The sequence below is a fragment of the Camelus ferus genome, chromosome 7, assembly GCF_009834535.1.
Source record: "Camelus ferus isolate YT-003-E chromosome 7, BCGSAC_Cfer_1.0, whole genome shotgun sequence".
Lineage (NCBI taxonomy): Eukaryota > Metazoa > Chordata > Mammalia > Artiodactyla > Camelidae > Camelus > Camelus ferus.
Window position 1 is genome coordinate 58,432,570 of NC_045702.1, and position 13,347 is coordinate 58,445,916.

The following is a 13,347-nucleotide window of genomic DNA, read 5'->3' on the forward strand; positions in this document are numbered from 1 at the left end:
CCACAGCTACTGTGAAACAACAGACCATTCAGAGGTCAAAGTGTTCCAAATGGCAAAACAAAACAAAAACTCAGTATTCTTACCTCACTTTAATTTTACTGAAATTTATAATATATAAAGAATAACATATTTCCAGTGAGCAAAGATAAGAAATGCTTCCAGCCTTGGCATGTCTAAGAAAGAAAATTAGTGGCAAGAAGTTATGTTGATACAAACACCACCAGACAAAATCAGCCCCTCCTCCCACCCTTTCTGGTATTTTTGAAAATGGTTCTTATTTGTATGAAAATGATATGTATTCAAACATATAAAAATTTTCAAATCTCATAATCCAGAGGTAACCATTTTGAAAAGTTCATGTTATATTCTTCTAGACATCTCTGAGAATAAAATGGACAAAAAGACATATAAATACAATATATGATAAACTGGATCTTGTTATGTACAGAGTTCTTTTCTCACTGAAGAATATGTCATGCATAGCATTATTTTTCAAAGTTGCATAGTATCCATTGAGTGGATGTCTCATCATTTATCTAACCAGTATTCTATTGATTCATTTCTGTTTTTTTCCAAATGTTTACTGTTTTAAACAGCTTTGTGATGAGTTTCTTAATGCATGTGCCTTTACATAACTGTGTAGCTGTCACCTTGAACAAATTCCTAGAAGTGATATAAATGTCAGCCAATTCTTCAACACTACCAACTAGGAAAAAGAAAGTTCTGGTTACTTTGAAAAGTGTACTTTATATGTGGGATTCAAAACGACCAGATTCTCCTATTTGAAACACAGTAAACCATAGACAGTGTGTTTGTCTGTCTGGTGTGGTGTTTCAGTGATGTGTATCAAAGCTCCTAGGAGCAGACTAATGCTTGTCAAGGCTCCTTGGAGCAGGGTGATAGACACTGCTAGTTGTTTAGACCAAAATCCTTTCTTTCCTACTAGGAGAACTGTGATTTTTTTTTCAGGGTGACAATGTGTCCAGTTAAAAATATTTACTTCTTCAGACTCCTATAAGCCATGGTTAGCCATGTGACCTGTCAACAAAATGAAAGTGGATTTCACCACTTTCATTGCTAGGGGAGGCTCACAGCTTTAGGGAAGAAGTGTCCTGTTAGCCATTGGACCTGTGTCCATCCTTTGTCTTACCTAGAACAGTGACATGATGCTGGAGGTGGAGCAGCCATGTTTCAACCACAGTAACAAAAGCTCCATGCTATTAACAGCATAGGAAGCCAGGGGTACTTGGATTCATGATTACTTTGGAGGGCCAGCTTACCACCTCTGGACTGCCCACTTCTGGATCTGTTGTTACGTGGGGGAAAATAAATCCCTCCAATTTAAGATTTTGTTGTTTAGGTTTTCTGGTATAAGCACTAAATGCAATTCCTAACTGACTTTAAAAGGTAGGAAAAGTCATTATTTATTTAGCACCATATGTAGAATTTTTTGATAGAGAGGGTGGGATGAAAATAGAGACACAAAATGGAAACAAACAAGCAACAACAAAACACCACTCTCTAATAAACTTAGTTTTCTTTTAAATACCCAAATTTTACAATTAGATTAATGAATTGTTTTTTAATAATTAAATTCTGTAAGTTAAGTTATATTTACTGGTATAGTAGTTTTAAAATATGTTCACAAGTTCTTTGATACTTCTTCCTTTAAGAGTGAAGCTTAATTCCCCTCACCTTGAGTTTGGACTGTACTCAGTGACTTGTTCTCATGAATAGAATGTAGAAATGATGTAATGTTACTTCTTTGAGGAGATTATAAAACATATGCCAGCTTTCTTCTTCTCCTCTCTCTGGCATTGCTTGCTTAGTAAAAGTAGTTGTTGTCATGTCAGGACACTCAGGCAACTTATACAAAGGCCCACATTATGAATTATTAAGGCTTCCAGCCAACAGGAAGTGAGGAACTGAGAACTCCTGAAAACAGCCATGTGTGTGAATTTGGAAGCAGACCCTCCAGCCCTAGTCAAGCCTTCAGATGACTATCCCTCACCAACATCTTTATTGTACCTGAAGAGAGATCCTGAGCCAAAACCACTAAGCTAAGCTGCTCCCAAATTCCAGGCCCGCAGAAACCATACAAAAATAAATGTTGTTTTAAGCCACTAAGTTTGGGTATTTATTATGCAACAAAGGTAATTACTACAGATAGGTATAATAGAGCCTACCTAGCACAGTGCTTGACACATTTGTAGGTGTCTCATTATTTGTTGTTGGAATGAATAAACAATTGTATGAAGTACAATACATCTTTTTCCCTTAAAGGGTAACATACAATGCTGGCATTCTTTCTGATCCCTGACACCTGTATTATGTAGGGTTTTCCTGACATGATCATAGGGAGATTAACTGTGAATCTTACTGAGATCAGAACATCAACAATCCTGGAAGAAAGATACAGTGAATAGAGCAATGGAACCCTTGAGACATGAATAGTACTCCCAGTTTTATCAGTGATTAGCTGAGTAGCAAGTCACCTAAAAACCCTCTAAATCTCAATTTCCTAATCCATAAATTGGGCAAAATTATTCTGACTGGCCTCAAAAGGTGGTCAATGGGATTATATGTGACAGTCTTAATTGTAAAGCACTAACATTCTTTTAATTACATTAGGTTCATAAAGTCTTTCCTACTTTATTTTTAAGCAATTAAGCATTAAATATTTTAGGTGTATACACCATGAAGACTTTTCTTTCAAGAAGTGATAACTAATAACCGATTGTGCTGTGTACCTTTGTAAAATGTTAGCATCACTTGTAGTAAGCAGTTAGGATTTAAGAGTATGGCGGGCTGGTAAGTTATTGTGTGTCAGATCTCATTTTATTAGCCTGTTGAAATTTTATTGCACTTTAAAAAGAATACATAATTATGGCTGGCTCCTTTCTCTTTTCATGAATTAATTTGTAATTGTGGTTGGGTATGTGCCCCTCTTTATGACAACAGTGGTAGTTAAACATATTTAGTAATAAACATACATTTAACCAAAAATTTTGTCTAAGTCTTAAGAGTTTATCCTAGAGGAAAATTGCACCCTAACAAGCAAGAAAATAAATGGTAGAATATATGCCTTTCTCTTTCAGAAAAGAGCACACAGGATTTATATAATGGAACATTAGAGGCAGAGATTATGCAATTACTGACAATGCACAACTTGATGGTATGGCTAACTCCAGATATAAATACATGAGGATGAGTAAGACAGAGCTTTAGTGTAAGATTCAAGTCCTGATAATGTAATGGATGAATTATCCAAACTTCCTGGTTTTGTTGTATTTTCTTTTTTGCTTTCTGCTATTTAGCTTTGACTCCAAATCAATTGAAACTACTGGCTTAACTCAATATCAGATTTATTTATAGTTGTAAATGACCCCTGCTGCCTGTCATCTTTATTAAACTGAGTAGGAGGAAGAACCCTAGAAAAAAAGGGACAGAGCTTCTTTTTCTGGAGTTAGTGTGGTTTTCAGTGCAGCTTCTCATCTCATATTGAAAATACCTGCCAGGATAAAGTATCTTCATTCTATGGAACCTAAGACAGCATTTTCCAAACAGTTTTTATTCCTTTCAGCTACATCTTCACAAAATTAATCAAGATTTTGAGGCAGTTGGAAAGGCTAGTGTTATTTTCTGAATTGAATGACACAAGAAGGAGATAAAGGTGGAGAACGGAGTAGAGAAAGAGATAAAGAAAAAAAGAAAATCTAGGAAATACTTCTAACCCCAAGGGAAGAGGCCTCAGCATGACTCACAGCATATTAGCTTGAAAGCGGAGACTGCCACATGTGCACTGAGGAACTGGAGAAATAGTCTCAGCTTAGAAGGTTGGGCTCCCTGAGCTTACCCTGTATTCCTTCAGTTCCCTGGAATAATAATCAGAATATTCCTTAATTATTTTCCCTGGTGACAACAAAAGCAGAAAACATTTTTTATAAATGGAGCAGGTGATACATTAAAATTTCTAAGCGGTAAATTATTTATAAATGTGTGCGTTACCTCTGTTATTATAAAGAACGGATTTATAAACGTTAGCTGTGTAACGTGGCACAATTTTTTTCTTCTTTTCTCTAACTTGTATTTAAAAGTTTTTAAATCTAAAAATGGATTGGGATAGAGACTTTGTTGGGGTTCTGTCCATCATCTGTTGAGAAGCATCCTCTTCCTCATCCTTTTTCCTCCAATTCCCTTCTAGAGATTTGGTCCCTATAACCTTGTTTATATGAGCGGACCCTTCTCGCTTCTTGACTGGATAGAGTTTGACCCTTGAAGGAATCTGAATCAATCAGATTCTCTCCTCTGAGAATCTGGAATTGGAAGAGAAGTCTTAGTTGATCTCTATTGAACACTCAAACTATAACCCAAACAGAGGCTTATAACCCAAACATGTAAACCTAAGATAAGGGGAACTCATTCTGCAGGGAGAGAGAGAAATGAAGCTGACTATCCGAGAAAGGTAACAACCTCAATCTTTGATGCACTCAGAGAGAGAGAGAAGAGAAGAAAGGGGAGACGGTCACTTTCTAGCTTCTCACAGATTTCCTATGCCCCCCGTCCCACAAATGGCCCAACTACTCTTGAGTTTCATGAATCCCTATACTGTATTCTCATATTAAGCTAGTTTGAATGAATAATTTTTCCATTCTTTAAGATTCATTTAAAATACATTTCATCACTTCATTTAAGAGAGATCTAAATAGTTCTTTTCATGTATAAAAGTATGAAGTAAAAAGCATTATGAAGTAAGCATTTTGAAAGCTTTGGTCTGAGAAATAATGTTAGACTTATGAAGAGGATGCAAAAATTACAGTCTTTTGAATAAAGAGTGCAAAATGGCAGAGTAGGAAGCTTCTGCTCTTGTTCTCCCACAGAAACATCAAAAAACAAGCAGAAACTGTCAGAAGCGATTTTGTGAGAACTCTGGAAAAGAGTTGAAAGTTTACAGCAACCACATGAGCACCGACTCAAGAAAAAGGCACTTCAAAACAGTGGGAAAATTTTATAGTGATTTACTTGTCTTTCCACCACCCCTACCCCTATATGGAGACAGTCTTAAAAATGTCAGTAATCTTAAAGTGGCAACAATTTTAAAGCAGAAGTGGTCATAAGCTGCTGCAGTCATAAAAAGGCAGCCGTTTTAAAGGGACAACAGCCCGTGTTCCCACTGTGTGACTGTTTCCCTGGTTCTGGAGGGAACCAAGGTGACCCTGTTCACATATTATTGTAAAGTCTGTTCTTATCTGCCTGGGGGTGCTATGCACTGAATTCTGTCCCCCAAAATTCATATGTTGAAGCCCTAATCCCCAGTGTGACTGTGGGACCTGTAAGGAGGTGATTAAGGTTAAGTGAGGTAATAAGGGAGACACCCTTATCCAGTAGGGTTAGTGCCCTTATAAGCAGAACAGACACCAGAGTTCTCTCTCTCTCTCTCTTTCTCTCTCTCAGTCTGTCTCCATCATGTGAGGTCACAGTAAGAAGGCAAACTGAATTGGCAACAATTCTGAGACACCTGGGGCAAAGATTATGGTTGAAACATACGGTAGACTCTCTAAGGCAAAAACTGGGGAGAGTTTCTTTGGGGAATTAGGGCATTCAAAAGCAAGCATGTATATGGGAGAATTTAGAAAACCATGTACATGCCCAGGGTAAGACACATGCTTAGAAAACACTTGAGAAGACCCTAATTTTTCCCTGGAAAAGCCAATTTGCCAAGACTTGGAGGTTTCCTAACATTCAAAGAAATTTCTATGAAAACACTAGCTGAACACAAGCTAAGGAACAGAGACTTCAGTGACCTTATTGACAAAGAATGCAGTCTTTGCAGTAATAGTTTGGGAACAACATTGAATAAACTGACTGCTACAGCCTTCAACAACCGAAAAGTAGCAAGCGCCATGAAAGGGAGAGAATCCGACTTCCAGTTACTATATTATCATAGTGAAATGTCCAGTTTTCATAAAAAAAAATCACAAGGCATACAAAGAAACAAGAAAATATGGCTCATTCCAAGGAATGAAATAAATTGGTAGAAACCATCTCTAAGGAAATCCAGATACTGGAATTATTATAGATTTTAAAATAACTATCTCAAATGTGCTCAAAAAACTAATGGAAAACAGGGACAAAGAACTGAAGGAAATGAAGAAAAAGTATGTATGCACAAAACTAGAAAATCAGTAAAGGGACAGAATTATAAAAAGGAACTGAAGACAAATTCTGGAGCTGAAGAGTACAATAACTACAACTTGGACAAACTTGGCTCTAGCACAGAACAGGTTTTTATGCAGAACACTCTGGGCTGGCTCTCTCATCAGAGCCTGATGTTCCTTAATGGAAATCATAAAATCTGTCATGGTTTAGTAGAAAGATCTTGGGCTTTGGAGTGAGACTGATGTGTTTGAATTATAGCTATAAATAAAAATAACACTGATTAACATTACTAACTAAAGTAGAGAGAGCTCTAAGAAGGACGAACTCAGCGTCTAGGACTGCTTACATAATGTCTGCTACTTGCTGTTCCATTAGGCACTCTACTAAACACTTAACTCCTTGATTCATTTTAATCTTGACACCAACTCTCTGAAGTAGGTGTTATCAACCTCATTAGCTGATTAAAAAAAAAAAAACCTAGTCTCAAAGATTAAGCACTTGTAAGTAGTATAGCAAGGATTCCAACCTAGTTTTTAAAAAAAAAACTGCCTTAGTGAGGAATAATTGACATGAAATAACTATACATACTTAAAGTATATATAATACAGTGTTTTGACAGATACATATACCCGTGAAACCATCACCACAGTTGAGACAGTGAACGTATCTGTTGCCCCCAAAAGTTTTCTCCTGCCACTCCCCACCCCACCCCATCTCCAAGCAGCCATTATCCTATTTTCTCACTATGGATTAGTTTGCATTTTCTACAGTTATATAAGTGGAAACATATAATGTGTGCTCTTTTTTTCACTCAGCGTAATTACTTTGAAATGAAACCATATTGCATATATCAATAGTTCATTCCTTTTTGTTGCTGAATAGTGTTCTGTTATAAGGATATACCACAATTTGTGTGTCCATTCACTTGCTGATGGACATTTAACCCAATTGTTTCTGACCCTAAGCTTTCTCTCTCCAGCTCCCTCACTTATTGTATGGTCTTGGGAAACCTAATTATTTTCTCTGATACACAGTTTTTCTTATTGTAAAATGGCAATAATAATTTTTGCCACAGGATTGTTTTAAGTAAATTAGACCTAGTGCTATGTCTGGCACATAGTAAGTGCTTATAAATATTCATTTATTTTTCCCCAGGAAAGTAAGTTCTTCAGGAAGGAAATGAGAAAAAAAAAATACAGCAGTACATGCCTTTCTGGCTCTTCCTTCCTGCATTTTCACCTCATTCTTGAGGAATTTTCACTTTCATTTCCCCTGCTTGCATCTCATGTGTACCCCATGGATGTGATGTTTGTCTCTTCTCTCTGATCCAAATATGGACACAAATTCTTTGTCTTATTCCCATAACGTGACAGAGTGACATTTTCACAAAAGTTAAGGGATAAATTAAAAGGGTGTAATTACATAAAAGCAAGCAGCATAAAAATAGTCAAGCCTCCTAGATGCCTGCTTCTATCCCAAATAATCTGAGCAAAGTAAGTCAAAGAGCTTTTTTTTCTTTTCAATTTTTACTTTGACATAATTTTAGACTTTACAGGAAAGTTGCTAGAATAGTACAGAGTCCCTGTACAACCTTTTCCTTGATTATTGTTTTAAAATTTTAACGACTTAATTGAAATAGTTTCTTATTCTCCTGCCTCCAAAATTTAGGCTAATAGTGGCTTGACAGAAAGTATTGAGTTAATTCAGTATGATAATAAATATGACGATAACTATTCCAAAAATTGCTTACTCAACCTGATAAATGCCAGACAACGTACTCAATGTTGAACTTGAACTATCACCTTCTCCTAACAACCCTATGAGACAGGTCTTGCCCAATATGACACAGATAGAAATCTTGTGGTGCTGAATACAAAGGAAACCAACCAGATTCTTCGACCCATGTTTTTAATGCTACTCCTTTAAATCCGGTATCAGCAAGCTACAGCCTTTTGGCTAAATCCAGCCCACAAGAGAGCTTTGTTTAGTCCCAGATCTGCTTGTACAAGGATCAACATCCTCTTACACAGATGGATGGGCACGACCTGGTCTTCCCTCCTTCCTAACCTGGCTTCTGTCTTTCAGTTATCTGGCCATCTCCTCTCACTGATTACTGTAACCAACCTGACTCTTCAAGTTTTAGCTTGCCAGACACCATTTGGTCCTTCTACTGAGGGAATCAGGTCTAACAGAAATACCTAAGTGCCCAATGAAGTTGGTTGTCAAGGTTAATCTTCACCAAACTGGGGCATTTCTGGGGCATTTTATGATGACTCACTGCATACATCTTAAATAGTAAAAACAATACTGTGCATGTGATCAAAGGCAACAAACCCGAGGTGGACCCTGTGATGCATTGCTCTGATCTCCCTTCAGGACCGAAAGATTTTTTTCCTCTCACTCTTGGGAGAGTTGCCAACAGGCAACCCTCAGCTTCTGGCCCTCTTAGGGAATTGCCTCAGGTGCAGACACCTGCCTCAACTCAAGATCACGCCTTCTTTCAGGGCACCCACATCCAATGACTGATTAACACAGGGGTGTAAAAATCCAGCCTCCCAACCTCAACCTGTGATATTTTTCTAGGGCCATTCCATTGTCAAGATTCCCCATCAGGTTAACTAAGGCCTTTGTTAAGACTACATCATAGTTCAATTTCTCCTGTCCAGTCTTGCTTCTTTCTCTTCCCTTTCACTGGCATTGATCTCAAAAGCACTCCTCCATAGCTGTATCCATGTGATCTCTGCTTCAGAGTCTGTTCTCTGGGGGAACCCAGTCTGTGACAAAATCTAAAGCAAGAGGAGAGCTATTTCTCAACCCCCTTGAAATCCAAGCTCCCTTTTAAGTATCTACAATCAATAGGTGATAAAATTTTGAGTGACCTCTGCCTACCTAGAGTTAGCTTTTCCAGCATTAACTTCAAGGCTCCACATGAGAAATAAAGAGAAACAGACCCAGTGCAACCTAGGAGTCTTATCTGCTGTTATCTTTTATCACAAATGAGCCCATAATCATTTCACCATGCTGTTCAGTGGTGATTTGGACAGTCACTGAAGCCTTTGGATTTTTCACATTTAATCAGAGGTAGAATTTTGAAATACTTTCAGTATACCAGCCCTCTTTATGGCCATCTTTGCCTTAGGGTAAACATCAATAGACTCTGTACTTGCATACATCTTTTAAGGATACTTGAAAAATCACATACTAGAGAAAGTATGGAAAGTATTCATGTTTTCTTATATTTCTGATATAAAATGTTTCCATGGTGATACCACCTGATAGAGTACAAGATACTAGATAAAATGTGCTCTAATCCTGGCTCTGTTGTTTACCAGCTGCTTTCTTAGCCTCGTGGTCCTCAACTGTAAAAGGGAGATAATGATGCCATCTTTTAGAGTTGTTGTGTTGGTTAAATGAGAGGATATTTGCAAAGGGCCCACAATATTCAAGTACTCAATAAATGGTAGCTATTTTTATGAACAAGTGTAATAATGATAATAAGTGGATTGATGAAAATTCCAAAAGAAAGTATCTTTTCAACAAATGTTTCAATTTATTGCCACATTTTTAGTCCTCTAGTAGCAAATATTAATCGGCAAATAAAGATATTCACTATAAAGATTTCTACTATAAGATGAACATGAGTGATTTTCATCCAAGGGGCAAATTTTCTAAAGTAAAGGAGTTGAATTAAGTGATTTCTAATTTTTTTTCCAGTAGTTAAAGCTTCATGAGTCAGTGGATTAGGGTGGCACTCCCCAAATAGAGTCAACTATGTCTGGGAATTTGAGTGTCTCTCCACTGAGGGTGGCTGCATGTCAACAGAAGTCTCATTCTAAGTCCTCTTAAGTAATAGTCTACTTGCAAATAACTCAGACTCAATCTGTTATACCATTGTTTGTACAAAATACCTGTCAACACAGTAGTCAGTAATGATTAAATTATTATGAAAATGGAAGTTATTGTCCATTATTTCGTCCTAGCCTTACAGTTGCTTAAACTCTATTTAAATTGATTATATAGTATGGCTCATTATTTTTCTCTCAGTACTAATAACTTCTGATTCATGCTGTGTTTGTATATGGAGGATGTTCTGCCCAAACAGAAGGGAAGAGTTCTGCTTTCCCTCTGTCATCTGTTAACAGTGTTCTCAGGGACTGGTTTCCCTGATAGAATTCCAGCAGCTACTACGTGTCTTTGGACATGTCCTTGGACACCACCCTCTATTTCATCTTTTGTCTTTAAAATGAGTTACATGTATATGTCTGTCCTTTAGAACCAATTTAGAGTCAAGTCTTCTATTTTGAGTTGAACTTGCCTTCTCTTTTACGAAGTGGATCCAGGCTAGCAGACACACAGAGCCATCTTTATTTTCCTCCCCTTCTAAATATCTGTTTCTGCATCTGTCTTTCCACTTCCTAAGAAGAGGGGTCTGACCTCCTTTCTCATAAGAAACAGTAGCATCTTGTCTCTCTCCCTGCTCTACTTCAACATTTTAACATATGTATAAAAGCATTATCAACCAAGATAGCATTGCCTATTCCCTTTACATTAGACTTTAGTCAAGATGTAAGTGATGGAGAAGATGGCAGAGGTACGGATTGAGGATGGAAAGTGGAGGCTGATGAGCAGGAGAAAACACTTTATTGTTGAAGCCTGGAAGATCTAGATGGAAACTGAAGGTGCTAAACAAAAACAGAATAGAAAGAAACTGCTAGAGTTCAGAAGAACCAGAACTCCAGTTCTAAAGGAGACACTGGAATTTGTACCCAGCATAAAATGTAGAGAGATACCAGGGGCAAGAAGCACACACATGTGGGGCAGAAAGGAGTTGACAGAGGGAATGAGGACCAGGAAATTTAACTAGTTTTGCTTCTCATATGCAAATGGCCGTTTATGGTGTTGCTGGTTTTTAATCTTTGAAGTACTGGATGCATCCCCCAATTTATCAACACAGGTGAGTACAAAGGTCCCTGGAGTGTGAGAAAGGAGATGAGTAGAGAGGCTGTGCTCTAGCTCACACAGCTCCCAGCCAGCTGAAGGGCCTGTTCCCTTCTCGGTATTGTTTAATATGTTTATGTGAACTGTTGTGAGACTATTTTAACACTTTCCCTAGGAAAATGCATTCTTACTTTGAGTTGGATCACCTTCAAATGATGTTTTGAAATATAGCTCACACAGGGGACTGTTTCTGGTTTACTAACTCTAACCATCTCGATGTTGCAGCTAAAGAAAATTTGAGTGGTAAAACAGTGACTTGTTAAAGGTATTATGAACAAATTAAGTAAAAATTAGAATTTCATGCACTTTCATTCAGTCTGTAAAACTTCTTTTTCTACTGGGTCTCTAAGGAGCATTTGCCTTGAAGACATTATTGGGGAGGGGAATGAAGGGAAGGAAGAAACTACTGCAGCCCAACAAACAGGCCACTTAATTTTCCTTTCTCTCTCTCTTCTCCTTTGCTTTTCTCTTTCTCTTCCAATCTGTTTCTTTCCTCCTCCTCCTCCTCCCCCTCTTCGTCTGTGTGTGTGTGTGTGTGTGTGTGTGTGTGTGTGTATGGGGGAGATGTTTGATTTTCTCTGCTTTCTGGTCTTTCACTGCTCTCAATATTTGGCCTGCCTTCCTTTCAATTTCTTTTTATTTTTCAGGTTTTGTTTTTATACCTGCCCCACCCACTAGAGAAAAGAATGTCACTATTACTTTCATTAAAAAAAAAAAAAACAACTTTAAGTTCTTAACTCTTTCTGGCTCTTTGCTAAGCATTATAAGGAAGGAAATTATGGAGACGGTGTCTGACTTTCGAAAGTATAAAATCTGGTGATAGCAACAAATTGCTTTCCTCCAAAAAATGCCTAAGTCACAAACATACCCAATTTGCATACACTTTTAGAAGGTGCAAAAACTCCCCAAACTCCTTAGGAGTTTATGACCTCAGATCAAGAACCCTGCTGGTTGTCTCAATACATTTTACAAATGTCACACAATTTGAAATAGGAGGAGTATCTTGAAACATAATCCATTTTAATTCATTTAGTTAAGAAAGTCAGTAGACTATATGTAGCAGCCATTTTTGTGTGTTGGAGAGGTAAAAGGAGAAGAAACATTTTCAAGTTACAGGTAGATTGTAACATTATCCAAAAGGAACAAACATTTATTGAGTACTGCCTACTACATGCATACCTGTAGATAAAATGCCTACATGATAACAGCTGTTGTAAAATTTATATACATATATATATATATGTGTGTATATGTCTACTATATACATATGTATACATTTGTGTATATATTTATATAATGTATACAAATGTATGTGCTCATATAAAAATAAAATATATTATATATATATTACATTTTTACAACAGTTGTATCACATAGCACTTATACTCAGATATGGAAATTGAGGCTCAGTGAGATGGAATAGCTAACTAAAGTCACCTGCTAGTAAACAGTAGATGAGGATTCTAACCCATACTAACTTCAGTGTCCCCTTGGAGGATGCTTTCTTGTTTATCTTTTCTACTTAACACAAAACTTAGCACGTAGGAGGTACTAATGGAAGGATGAATGTTGATTGAACTTAACCAAACAAGGTCGAGTGCAGAGCCCTGCAGTAGATCCCTGGAGACTAGAGAATACTCTCCCCACTGCCAGCCCCCATTTAATTTCATTTCTGTAGAGAAAAGAAAGGGAGGGGACATGCTCACAAGTTCTGAAGAGTAGAGGAGGATCTCCAAAATCACAGGGAAGTGTAGTAATTTTGCTCTGTTCATCAGAGAAAAATATGTCACAGCAGTGTGAGGGCAGCAGACTTGAATGTGCCAGTTTTCATTCGGAAGGAATGTTCTGCAAAGTTAATGCAATATTAACTTGAGGAAACCATTTTCAATTTACTGAGCCCTCTGAACATTAAAGGAAGCATTCTGACTGAGGCTCCTGAAATATAAAGAACAATTTGAAACATGCCTAGGAGGAAAATACAGCAATTTTAGAACGAGGAAGTTCTCAAATGAAGTCTAATTTTAAAGGAAAAAGAATCTCATTGATTGAAGAAGTTGTTCAGAATGTATATGTACATACTCTGAGACCAGCTAATGAAGGAAGCTATAATTTGAAGAGAGTTGGTGAGGAAATTGAAAGCAGTATCAGAGTGTGGGCAACTCTGAGATAGAGGCTGAGTATACTTCAAAA

The 13,347-nt window shown here is 37.3% G+C and overlaps 1 protein-coding gene across 1 annotated transcript in view; it reads left to right on the forward strand.

Moving 5' to 3' along the window:
• The window catches only part of ASNS (asparagine synthetase (glutamine-hydrolyzing)), a 120,824-nt gene that overhangs the window by 1,069 nt on the left and 106,408 nt on the right, over positions 1-13,347 (forward strand). The gene's annotated exons all lie outside the window — the stretch shown is intronic.